Genomic DNA, 13,767 nt, shown 5'->3' with positions numbered 1-13,767 from the left:
TTTTGTTACCATAATCCACATAATTTAAGTTCTCCTAGGCTCAATCTACTCATGCATAAAATGGGAGTAATAATGACTACCTCAGAGGCCACTCAAAGAATTAAAATGAAATATATTTATATAAAATATATTAAAAGTGAACATTTATTGAACACTTTCTTTGTGTCAGGCCTGTGTCAACTGCTTTATAAACAGTTTACTCAATTTTCACAACATCCCTTATAAAGTAGGAAGAGTTCCAATTTCTTTTAAACAAATTAAGGTTCATAAAATTTGATTTTTTTTTGCCCAAGGCCATAAAACAAATAAATACTATAGTTGACATTCTAAGTACTTTTGTCTTGCTCTATTGTGACCTTAACCACTGGTCTTCAAAGAATTTAAAGGCCTGAAAAAATAGTGGAAATACTCATTATTTTATGAGGCTTTTATAAAGTTCTTCTTCATTGTAAGATAAGTTAGACGTAGTAGTTTCTAAAGCCCCTTCCAGCATTGACTCTTGTTTATGCAAAAATAGATTTCCTAAGACACTGTGTAAGAAATAAGCACATACTGTCCAAATCTACTTGATATGTGCTATAAAACCATACTTCCCTGAATTGTCAGTGATGGACAATTTCTGATCAGCCTCTACAATGAATATTCCTGGAACAATTGAAGTCTTTGTCCCCTAAAATTTTCTTCTTTTAACTTTCACTGCACTTCCTTCTTTCCTTTATTGAAATACCTTTATTCTACAGGCAAAGTTTAAAAACCAAGTGGGTGCCTCTGGAAACTTCCACTCTGCTTGCTTCTTGACATCTACATTCTTCTGAACCAGTAGCCCAAATGTTCTGATCCCAAACACTGCATCTTCCCAAACACTGTCTCTGAGGTTCAGTGAATTTAGCCTCACATTTTCATTATTATTTCTGATTCAACCAGACATCTCATATCACTATGTTTCTATTATTGGAATTTGGAGCAACCAATAGCTAGTGACGCTAAATTATCTCAACCCTACCACTAAACAAATAGATCCCAGGAAGGTTGCTCAAAACAGTACAGCTTCCTTCTAGGTTTACATCGTGCCCTGGTGGCATGTACATCAAAAGGCAGGCCCATTTTACAGTGTGCCACCAGATTTTTCTCTCTGATTTGATTGGACTTTGGGAGAAATAAGGGTCTTTAAGAAGGAGTACAAGTGACAGAAAGTAAGTCAGAGCATTGTCCCTCTCCTCACAGCACAGAGTTTCAGTAGAACAAGCTGTCAAGGAAGTTAGAAGCGCTCTCTACAAACTTTTTCATTTGACAGCTGTGGAAACTAAAGCCACATCAAAAAGGAATGTAATTTCTTATTTTTTTCTGCCTATTTCTCTACACATTCACACAAACATACTCAAGACACATACACATAAAGACTCAGTCTCCCCTGCTCTGGGCCTCTTGCTCTGTGTTTGTCTCTGTCTATTTCTCTCACTGAATATAAAAATTCAACTGGATTAGTAAACTTTAAGTTTCAAGAATGCAAAAGTTTCATGAGACATGTGATGGTCTTAGTCTTAAAATTGATTTCACACTAAAGCATACTTCAATGAATAGAAAAGAGTACCAGGCATCCACCTGACTTTACTCTGAGCATGCTCTCATATCCATCTACAATGTGAACTCATGTGACTTCTTTAATAACTTTAGATCCCATTTTCCTCTTTTAAAGGAAGAGTTGTGTTTCCCCCCCTCATAGCTGACAGGATCATACCAGATTCTGTATATGAAAGTACCTATACTCCATTGACATGGAAGAACATACAACAGAAGTGTCTTTGCACACACAAGCTGAGACTCAGAAACTCCAAAAAGATGGGGTATTTGTAAGCACTGCAGGGAGCTAAAGTGAAGTAAACAGTCAGAAACTATCAAACCCTCAACAACAAATCTATATTTGGACTAACCACACCCAACTCTCACTGCAGCTTGCAAGGTACATAAGAGGAATAACACCATAAAAATTGTTGATTTCTTGGTGGCATCAATATATTTAGAAACACAGTGTGACAGACTGTCTAGGTTTCAGGAAGTAGAAGATGTCCCTAGGGAACATCAAACACAAGCCATCACACCTCTCCAGGTTCCCAGTTCATCAACCCTACGACTTGGGAGATAAACACAGAGGCCATTCCTAAAGCTTAAGAGAATTGTAAGACCCGTTTTCTCTTGTGTGTGTAGCCTGAAACTCTTGAGCCATTGTCCCAGGGGGCCCACTGGCAGCCTCAGTCAGAGTGATCTGAGTTGGGATGAGCCATGATACTGAGTTCCAGTAAAACCCACAGAATGTTCTGAACTTGTGACTAAGCCTGAGCTAAATAAACAAGCCCCAGCAACCACCTCAAGAAGGGTGGCTATGTGTAGTGTGTCCAAGTAATCTCTCTTCTCAAAGGAAGGAAGGAAGGAAAAAGAAAGACAGAGAGACAGAGAGACAGAGAGACAGAGACAGAGACAGAGAAGCAGAGAGACTGAGACAGAAGAAAGTCAAATAAGTGAAAAAGCCAAGATGTTCTACTTTACAATTTCAAAATTTTTTGACAACGATGTATTTAGCCCTTCTTTGATGCTAATCTCTCTGTTAACTACAGGACAGTAGTTAACTGTGAGTGCTGAAGCCTGGGCCTCCTAAGGACCACCATGGGGCCTGGGTGGAGTTGAGCAGATGATGTGGTTGCCTGTTACTCTCTTGAGTCAGCCAGAATAGCTTCTTGTTTTACTGATTTTATTTTATTGACCTCCCTCACATTTTATTGAAGAAATAAGTATATAGCAAGCTTCTGTTATTTTTCAAAGGAGAAAAAAAGTGGAAAGGCAGAATCAATAATGATATTAGCTCTGAAGTAAAGGGAAACAGTAGTTGTTGTGTGTCATGTACTGTTTTCAATTGAAAATTCTCACATGACCCCACAAGTGAGTACTCTCATCAGTACCCTCCTACAGAAGGGGGAACTGAGATACAGAGATTGGAGTAAATGTGCTTATGTGAGATGACTAATCATTGGCTCAGTATACAGTTCCTACCAACAAGACTGATGTCCATCCATGTGTTCTTATCTGATACATTATATTGACTCCCCCATCAAGTCTTTTTGTTTGTTTGTTTGTTTGTTTGTTTGAGACAGGGTTTCTCTGTGTAGCTTTGCGCCTTTCCTGGAACTCACTTTGTAGACCAGGCTGGCCTTGAACTCACAGAGATCTGCCTGCCTCTGCCTCCCGAGTGCTGGGATTAAAGGCGTGTGCTACCACCACCCGGCTCATCAAGTCTTGAATTGTGTTTTTGTTCTTAAGGCCAATTCAGGGCCTTTGCCTAGCTTCTCCTTTCTATCCCTGGTCTTTGTAATTTTCAGTCTGTATTCATATAGTGTACCTTTGGGAGGGTCTTCTTTGGGTACTTCATTGAAAATTATGCTTCTTCTGGCCAGTCTACCTCTCCATTATTTTGCTTTGTTCTCTTTCTTGGCACATAACAAAACTGATCTGCAAGACCTGTGGGTTCCTTGTGGCCTTTGGACTATGGACCTTCTCAGTTCCTGAGATCGGGGGACTTTGTAAGTTCCCAGATCATTGTCCATCCTTATCAACTTGATTACAACAAGACCCCTTGGAAACAAACACGTAAGCAAGTCCAAGAGTTGTCAAGGAAAGAAAGGAAGAAAAAAGTATATGGTGAGGAACCTCACAAGATATGAGCTGAAAAGCCTAGAATGTAAGGGCAAACAGCTTATAGTTGGAATCCCTGCTCTGTGGGGTGTGACTACAGACAGGCTTCATTTACTCCTTTGTTTTAGAGATAAGGATCACATATTCACAGTGTTGTCATAAGGATTAAATGAAGTAGGGTGCACCAGTAAATGGATCTTTGTCGTTTCCTTCCTACATTTTCTACTCTAGACCTGGTTCTGGAGACATAGAAAGCATGTGAGAAGAGCGAGTCTTGGGTCAAAGGTAGTAGACAGAGTGGTCATGCTGTTATGGGAAAGCCCTGAAAAAGGTGAAAAGAGACTAGCAACTGTTTTATCATGTGACTCTGCTCCTGGCCATATTGTCTCCCCTTATCTACCTCTTCAGTCTTTGATTCTTTCTGGATGAAACAAGGGAGGCCAATATGTTGTATATGTTATCTTTCATCTCTGAAATCTCTAAGATAGAGAATAACATTCCACAGTTGATTTGGTTTCCCTTGGATTTCTGGTAGTGAGCCATCCCACCTCATTGTTGCCAGAAACTATTTTTGGGGGGTAGGGGAGTTCCTAGGTTACAGTCCAATAAAAATACTGCATACATCTCACATTAGAAAACTACACTTGGTTAGTTGGACAAGACACACCTATACTAACAATGGGCAGTTAATTCTCTCTCTTATCTGGGTCTCTATGGGTCGTTCTGGATAGACGATCCTCTTGACTGACTGGGTCAAAGGAATGCCATTACCCCTAGCTAACCCTTTTCCTTAATAAATGTAAAAGGAGTGAGATATGGGGACGCAATCTTGGAGACTTCTATTTCAAGTCCATCTTGAGGAGTTTGGTAGTTTTGTTCTTGTTCATGGGGAGGAGTCATTGTTTCTTTTGACATGCTGATTTATTGGAAGAGGCTACTGCCAAGGACTTTCTTGGCTTGTAAAGTCATATTGGTGACCTGATAAGGTTCTGTGTTCTCAATCATCATTTCCTTAGCCATCATTTCATAGTAACCAGCAGTTTACCTCTGTGTGTATTTAAAAAAAAAAAGCCTACAGAGCTTCTAAAGAGCAGCACACTGATCATGGCTTTGAAAATTAGTTTCTTAACAGTTACATCTCACCCACAGACTATGAGTTATAAGACTCATAGCTTCATCTTCTGTTTGGCATATCAAAAGTGAGTAATATTTAGCACTTTTGGTTTTCCAAGCATTTTCATGTTTATCATCTGACACTCCAGAAAACTACCTGCAACTAATATTATAACCCTGTATTTCATATGAACAAATTGAGACTCAGAATGCCATTAAGTCTTGCTTCAGGATTTTTTTTCAGGGATTTTTCTGACTCAAATCTTTGGCTCAGAGTTGAAGAGCAGTGAAGGAGATTGGGAAAGATCCAAGGCAGAAGTTCTTGATGTTTAGCAAAACAAGTCATTGCTGAATTGCAGTAACCTCCCAACTTCCCCATCTCTCCTGAGACAGAGAAAATGTTAGGGAAAAGGACATTACATGACCTACTTACATAAGTTCCAGGAAAGTAAGGCTGACCTCTATCTGGCCCTGTGGAGACAGAACGGAGTATGGGAGTGGATAGTAGGAGAGAGTCAGAGATTCTCAGTTCAGGAGCCACCTATGCTAGGTATGAAAATCCAGTTGAGTGTTACTATACACTAGTTCCTCTCTATGTACCTCAGTTAATCAGTCATAAGTAAGGATATGTCCCTCATAATGATTTTATAAGGATAAAATGATGCACATGTAGTGGTAAGCATAGTACCTAGAACAAAACAGTGGCTACAACTGTGTGATTTCAAACCAGTCACTTCACATCATTAGGCCGCCATTTATTAAAGTGCGAAAATAAGGCTCTTGGACTAAATGATTTCTAAACCTTGTTTTCTTCAAGTTCTATAAGTGATACGTGATTACATTCCATGGGATAGAGAGAGAATTGTGATGAATTTACATAGTGATGTCCCTGATGTATATGATAAGATGGGCAGCAGGAGAGTGTGTAGAGGATGCTGAGGCTATTTTTTCACTTTGATAGTAAGGGAGATATTAATGAAACTAACTTTTATTGGAGGTCTCCTGAAATGTATACAACTAATAAGTTTCCACAAAATGGTCTATATGTTATGCAAGGATCCTGCAGCTTGAGTTTGAAGAGAGTTTATTCATAGCCATACAGATTATGAATACTGGATCAAACTTTGTTACCCATGACATTGAGTCCTATACGTACCCTTTGCAGGTGCCCTGTGCTTGCTCTAATCGTTAGCATGGGTGTTTAATCTCTATCTGACCTTTGTTTTCCTCATCCCATGTCAATTTCTCTGTTCATCCTTCTACAAATAACTACATAATGCATACTTTAAAAATGTGCCTTTTGCTGCATTGTGTCATTTTTGTATGTGATCTATTATTATCAACTTAAGTCTGTGTCCTTATTGCATAATTTGGCATTTTAATATTCACTTTGAAAGTGTTTTGAGTCACTTCTCTACAAAGGTGCTGTATTAAATTACATTCATTATTCTTTCTAAACATAGGTAAGTCATGGTTCAGGCGAGCTAGAAAGTAACTCCCATTATCCTTAGCACATTCCATCACACTCTGTATTCTATGTGACATTTATCAACACAGCATTTAGACATTTTAAAGAAGGGGGAAAAAAGATGACTTTAAATTCCAGAACATTTAACTAACACTGAGCCAAATTCTGCAGGTGAAAAAGTCACTTCCTTACCACAAGTTACACATTGTCTTAACTCTTGGAGCACAGTGAGAAGACAGAGAAGCACACACTTTGAAACAGAGCATATGAGCTATAATCCCCACCTGCTTTAATTTTTCTTGAACTGTGTTTGCAACTATAGCCATGATACTCATAATAATTTGTTGCTCCTTGTGTTCCGAGGACACCAAGGTTTTATTGGAATTCTATTACATCATCTTTCCCACCCCTCTCTTGGTATTTTTTCACCTTATGTAGAACTCTTTGTCCCTCAAGGAAATGCCGTCCTGCCATTCTGCCTTTCAACCCTTTCCTTGGCTGGCATTTACCAGCCTCACTTTCTCTGCTAGTGAAGCAGACACAGAATGACTTTTTGCTTCAGTTTTAGAGATGATGGGTACAGAAGGAGACTCAACAGGATGTTAGGTAGAGGTTCCCTGAAGCAAATATCAATACAAGGAATTAAGACCAAGTGATCTTTGACAAAAGAATAGGGGACATTCAAGAGAGGATTGCAAATGAATCCGTGTAGAAGAAAGCTTCATCCTGAAGTATAGGAAAGTCTGGAGTATGGATGGGGCCTACCTCAGAAATTGATGTGCTGGTAGATCTTACTCTTATATCCTTCAGCCATGGGTCATTGTCACTCTAATGGCTGCCAGTGGAAACAAAGCTGCCCCAGTAACCTGAAGTCTCTTTTTCAAAACGAAGATATAATAAGCCCAACAAAGCTCCAGGAAAATATAACGGTGAAGTACCCTCAGTGTCTGTGAGAGGCAGCCATACAGCCCTACCACTCCAAGGTTAACATCAAAATTCCTTGACTTTTGTGTTAGTTCCTTAAGACTCTCCAAAAGAAGTGCCACAGACTAGAGGAATTAAAGAATATAAATTTATCATTTCATCATTTGGCTGCCAGAAAACCAAAGTCACTGTGTTTACATGGTTATCTTCTTCTGAGGGCTGAAAACAGACTACTTCCTATCTGGGGATTCTTCAAAATCATCTTCTCCTGTCTGCTCACAGCATCTTCCTCTGATGCACGCTTGCTTGACTTCATATTTGACTATTATTGTAAGGACAGCAACGGTAAAGACTACATGAGGAAGTCACCCTGTTTTAGGATAGGCATCATCTTATATCTGCAATGGCACCAGCTCCAAGCAATGTCATGCTTTGTGGCACTGAGAACTTGGACTTAAACATGTGAAGAAACATGATTCAACCAATAATGATAACTTTCACTTTGAAATTATTAGCCTCAGTTTATAAAATTAAAACCTTAGCTACATCGAACATGGTACTTCATGTTCTAGAATCCTTAGCTCTCTTCTTTTAAATTACATTTATTTACTTCTTCGTTTATTGTTTCTTGGTTGGTTGTGCACATGAGACACACTACTCACGTAGAGGTCAGAAGAACACCTGTGAGTTGGTTTCCTCCTTCCATTACATGGGTCTCAGGGGTTGAACTCCGGCAGTCAGGCTTGATGGCAAATGCCTTTACTGGCTGAGCCCTCTTGCTTGCCTAGAATCTTTAACTCTTTGCTTTCTGTTCTTATCATGTGCATTGTTTTTCTTTTTTTATGCCTATAGTCCTTGAAGACTACAACACAAAAGAAATAGCTATAAAACTTAAAGGGTCTAAAAAATAATACATAGATGACAAACTCCAGTATGAACTTCAATTGCTGTTTATTACACTCTTTTAAAAGTATATACTGAATTCCTGTCTATTTTTAGCATGTTCCTGGTAGATCCTGTCATTTAAAACTCTCCAAGTAAAGGATGAATTAAGACAAGAAGAGCATGACTGGAAGGCCATCACAATGGAAAAGATGGAATTTGGGTTAAGGGACCACATAAGGAGACAGGAGGAAAGAAAAGAGGTGGGACACAAACCCTGGGAGAGCTGTATAGACTTGCTGACTCATCAAATATTAAATGGGGACATCATCGAGATGTATCAAATGCTGTGACATTTAAGTAATTATATTCTCACACTGCTACTGTTCTTCAATTAAGTACCAAGTAAATGGTGAATTCTTGCACATATTCCTTTCCTGGTCTTGGCTCTGAGCAGTATTAGATAACTCTATTTCCCACTCACATTCTTGTTTAGACCTTACTTAATGCTTGCAGTCGATTCTTTGGCTTTATTTAATAAGCTGCATCTGCTGTCTTGTCTTTCCCTATAGGCCCTTCCTAGATGAACGCTTGACAAGTGTCCAAACCCATACTGAAACATGGAGGCATCTTTGAACTCTCTGAATCACAGCCACCTCTTCTGCTTTTGTGCTTTCCTTGTAACCTACAAATTCTCCTGTCATTATTCTTCTCTCAGTGGACTGCAGCATTACGTAAATCTGTCACGTTAAACAGAGACTTCCTGAGGACAAGATTTATCTTTGTGTTCTTGGTCTTAATACATTGGCTTGTCCTTGAAAGGAGTCAAGAAATGGTTATTGAGTAAGTGAACATAAACTTAGACCAAATTAGATAATGGAATACACACACACACACACACACACACACACACACACACACACACACACACACACACACATATGCGCGCCCGAGACTGGCAGTGGTCTTTGGCCACTGCAGAAGATGCACAGGTTGGGCTCCATTGTTTGTTCACAGTGGTGCTGAGAGAAGAAAGAGGTTTCTAAGAGAGAAGAAACAGGTGAGTATAGAAGCAGACTCCTCCCCAGATAATGAATAGCTTTTCACATAGCTGAAACTGCTCAAGTTAGGTATTTCTTCTGCCCAATTGGAGTAATATCAACTTATGATAGAAATATATTGACTCACCCCATCCAGGAAATGGAGTGGAGCAAAAGGAAGAGTAATCACAGAGATAAAAATCTATATACTCAAACCCAAGGAATGTCATCATAGCTTCTTGTATTTTGTACAAACGATTGTAAGTCTCAGTCTCCTCATCTGTGAATCAGAGCTAATGATAACCAAGTTACCAACATCTGCAGTAATTATTAAAAATTGTGCAACATACAGTATCGGGCCCAGTTTTGTTTCCCAACACGTGCACTAGTGACACACAAAATGGAGAAAATCTTTTTTTGTACCAGTCGGTTCTACGCATTTTCAAACAGTGAGCCTTTGTCAAGTTGAATTCTAATTCCAGCACAATGTTCCTGTTCAGGTCAACAGCCCCAAAAGTCCGTATCCCCATGCAAAAACCCCAACAGAGCAAGAGATGAAGATTGACAATACTACCTAGCACCTGCTAAAAAGCATTTTATGAACTTACTATACAACTCATTTTATTTACTCCGTGTGAGGGTTGCACAATGCACTGCAAGGTTAGGTTAGATTGTACAAGTGGGAAGTCCAATAACTACACTTACAGGCATGCCATTTGGGAAAGCACACCATTACCTTCAAAGAAACATAGGTACTCAATAAATGCTCATTTTCTTTCTTCTTCCCAATGTAAAATCATTTCCAGTGCCTTGCAGTAATCTATAAATAGGTTCTGTCCTATACATCGCTGTTTTTTTTCAGGCGACAGTATGTATGCAGCCCTCTTTGGACAAAGCCCAATCCTAATGAGATTAAAGATATCTTCTTCCTTTTTATGAAAGTGACAGTTATCTTCTTGTCAACGTTGCTTTGCTGTAACATGGCATAACCCGCTGAGAGTTTGCACTGAAGATAAATGAATAAAATATTAGTACACACATCTTACTTATTCCTTCAGTCTCCTTCTCCTCCCATTTCCTTGGATTCCTTTTCTGCCTCAGGAGTACTTCGGACTTAGTTGATTTTTGTTGGTGTGGTATTTGACTAAAGAAACTTTCAAGCTAAAGCCAATTATGAATTACTGTAACCTCTGCTCCAGCAGTTTACTTGTATACATGATAGTCAAATAATCAGCTATTGGCACAGGAAAAATGCACTCCTTACCAATACCAACTGCAGAGAAAAGGTGTTTCATTGGTGCATGAGGTGGTAGATATACGGGAAGGGCAGCATCAAGGCAAGAAGAACCTCTCTCTTCAGGGAGGAACAGACTCCCTCTATTATCCAATTACTTTATGAGAACAAGGAAGCATCGAAACTAATGCCATCTTCTGGGAGTGGTATGCCTATTACACCCAGTAACTCACAGCATCTGTGATTACCTCTGCAAAATTTGCACGTAATTGGGCCAATCAACATTCTGTCATGTTGTGTGTGTGTGGGGGGGAGTTCATGAAATATCACCCCTTCTGAGGACCAATAGGCAGTTAGTAGCTGTTGAAGGATGGACAGACATTTAAAAAAATGTAGCCACTAGTAAGGCTAAAGTAATAAAAAGATTACAAAGACAAGAGGTAAGGAAGGTCCTATAGGGCTGGCAAGATGGTTTGGTAGTAAAGGTTTCTCCTACCAACCCTGACCACCTGACCTCAATCCATATGGTGGAAGGAAGAACAGATTCCTGCAAGTTGTCCTCTATCATACACACCTATGACATGCTAATATGCTGGCTCATATTCTCACACTCTTAAATACACACATACATACAGCACAAACACTCATACACACACACATACAAACAGCACAAAATAAGTACATAAATGTAATTTTATTTTTAAAAAGAAAAGTTCTGGAATCAAAAGATGGGTGAAGTTTTAGGACAGTTCAATTTGAAGCAAGATTCTTGAAGCCCCAGTGGGCACCAGAGACAAAGGTGAGTAATGCTATCCTCTGTGGAGATACTCAGAGACAATCTGTAGTTATTTATTGGTTTAAATGAAATAAAAGTAAGAGATTGTGAGTTGCTTATCTACATTTGTGTTTTTCTAGATTCCACAGGCTTGGCTTTAGAAGACATTGCTGTAATCACAGTATAAGGGCATGACAGATCGTCTTAAGTGCCTTTCCTCTATTATGGTTTGCTTTTGAGATGACTGTACCACGTGGTGAGTCCCTGAGGGATCTTGAGATGCTCCTAGGTCACCTTCCTACCTCAGTTAGTTCTATTTTTCAGTTTGTGACCTTGTATGCTGTTTGCTCTCTGCCAGGCTTGGCTTTTTCCTCCGGGGATGGATATGACATATGCAAATTTCCAAAGTGTGAAGAGAATTAAGTGAAATGATGTATATATATAGATAATATGTATGCATATATGGAAAATATGTGTGCATATTTTGTCTAAGGCTTTGCATACAAAGTAATTTTATATAATTACTAGAATTTGAAGGACTCCCAGAAATCAACTTATCTCAATGTCTCAAAATACAAATGCAGTCATTTTCTCACCATCAGGCCCGGCCAAAATTTCTTCCTCCAATTTCAGACACAGGTTGTAAGCCAGCCATGAAACATCTGTGTGGCTCTGGCTACACTTCTTCTTACAGTTTACACTGTGGACAAATATTATTATCTGGGGATAAACATTACTATCTCCATTTTACAAATAAGCAACCTGAGTCTTAGAAAGACCATTCATGGCCTACCATTGCAAAGTCATGAGGATATGAAATGACAATGAATCCTGCTCTCCAGCCTCCAAGCCTAGTCCTGACCAGTTTTACCTTGTAGACACAAATAACAGCTATTTGCGAAAGCATCACTTCCAGAGTAGACAGATTTTTAATTTAAAAAAATATACAGATTGACTCCATTCATGGAGGGTGTTTTTTTTTTCAAAAGCCTCCAGAGAACAGAGATCCTAATTTATTCTAAATTTATATTTCTGTAAATTGCTCTTATCTAATTTTGGGGTCATGGGAACTAAATCATATCCCTACAACATTAAAATGCCTGGAAAAGATTAGAAGAGTTTAATTCATTCTTTTTCTTTTCCTAAGTTCAGGAATACCCATCTCAGTGTTGGTGAGCTCTTTGGAAATGTGCATGCCTGCCCACTGAGATTTTGTTGATCTGTAGGAGTGCAGATGGTTTTCTGCAGAAGAAAACTGGATCCTCAAATATTCTGCAAGAAGCAGAAAGCAAGAGGCAGCAGTAGACCCAGTCTTCATCCTTGTGAATAAAGAGCCAAGAGATATTTAATATCTTGTCAGAGGAAGCAGATATGTGGAAGTTTCAAAGTCCATGTAGAGAAGCCTTGTTCTTGTCCACTAAAGCTAACTGGACAGGAGTCAATGAATCACTGGAGCCTAAATCTCTTTGCAGAATGGATGCACAGACACACTATGAGTTTCCTAACAAGAGTGAGTAGATAACCCATTTTGAGTATGACATCTACTCAAAGTCCACCTCTAGAAATGAGAGTGGATGTATTCACTCAAGCACCCCATGTTTATAAGGTCTCTCTATGTTCAGTACACCAACCATGGTTTTCCCTTCCAATTGCTATACCTCATCACTATCTTTGCCTGTGCACTGATGTGGGAAATGATGATTGACCATCTTGAAGCTTAGCAAAGTTTTTAGTTTTGAACAAGTTGGTTCTGAACTATGGCTTCATTTTTCTCCTTTGTAATACCATGAGGCTGGATTGATGGGATTCAAATCTCTCCTCGCTTTGACATTTAAATGGTTTAAAACTAGTTCTTAGGGAAGAATAAACGTCATAACTGTAACTCATTAGGCACCGTGTTTGGGGTCAATACACATGGATTCTCTGATCTATTAGTGAATTGAGGTTTCTCATACTTCCATGGTATATGGATCCTAAGCATCTCTTCCATGTGTGTTTAGCAGGTGTCAGGGCTATTCAACAAGGCAGAACATAATACAAAAACCAGCAATCGAATGTGCTGTACACTTATGGGGCAATAAAAATTATGGAAGGCTAAAAAGGACATTGACTCCCATCTGGACAGGATGAAATAAACTGAGTGGTGAAGTAAAATATTCCTTGTAAAGAAATAGCCTTGCATATAGGTAACAAAGGGGAGAGACTGTGCTTGCCTCAGACCCCAGGCACAGATATTCCTTGGTTATCATGTCCTAGACACCGTGGATCTTTTATACTCCATACCCACAAGGAATATTCACCATGGGCACTTTGTATTTCATGATGTTTTAATGTCAGAATGACAAAAGTCACTGCAAATTAGATGCCAGGATGTGTTGTCACCATCCCTGAAAATGTGTGGATTAGAAGTGGCAGAGAGTAAATCACTGACATGGCAGGCCCACATCACAGCTGGAGCACATCACGGGCTACAAGCCTAACCGAACTGAACGCCATACACACAAAGGGAGATCTGGGAATTCTGCCAGTGTCTTCTCAGAATAGTAATTTTTCATTTAAATTCACACCATTTTCTCCCCTTAAGGCAGACAGACTTCCTTCTCTGTCATCATCTTAACTGCCCAACTTTCCCTTTGTACCCATTCCT

Source organism: Peromyscus californicus, unplaced genomic scaffold, assembly GCF_007827085.1.
Source record: "Peromyscus californicus insignis strain IS unplaced genomic scaffold, ASM782708v3 Scaffold_20__1_contigs__length_68692818, whole genome shotgun sequence".
Taxonomy (NCBI): domain Eukaryota; kingdom Metazoa; phylum Chordata; class Mammalia; order Rodentia; family Cricetidae; genus Peromyscus; species Peromyscus californicus.
This window is presented reverse-complemented; position numbering follows the sequence as displayed.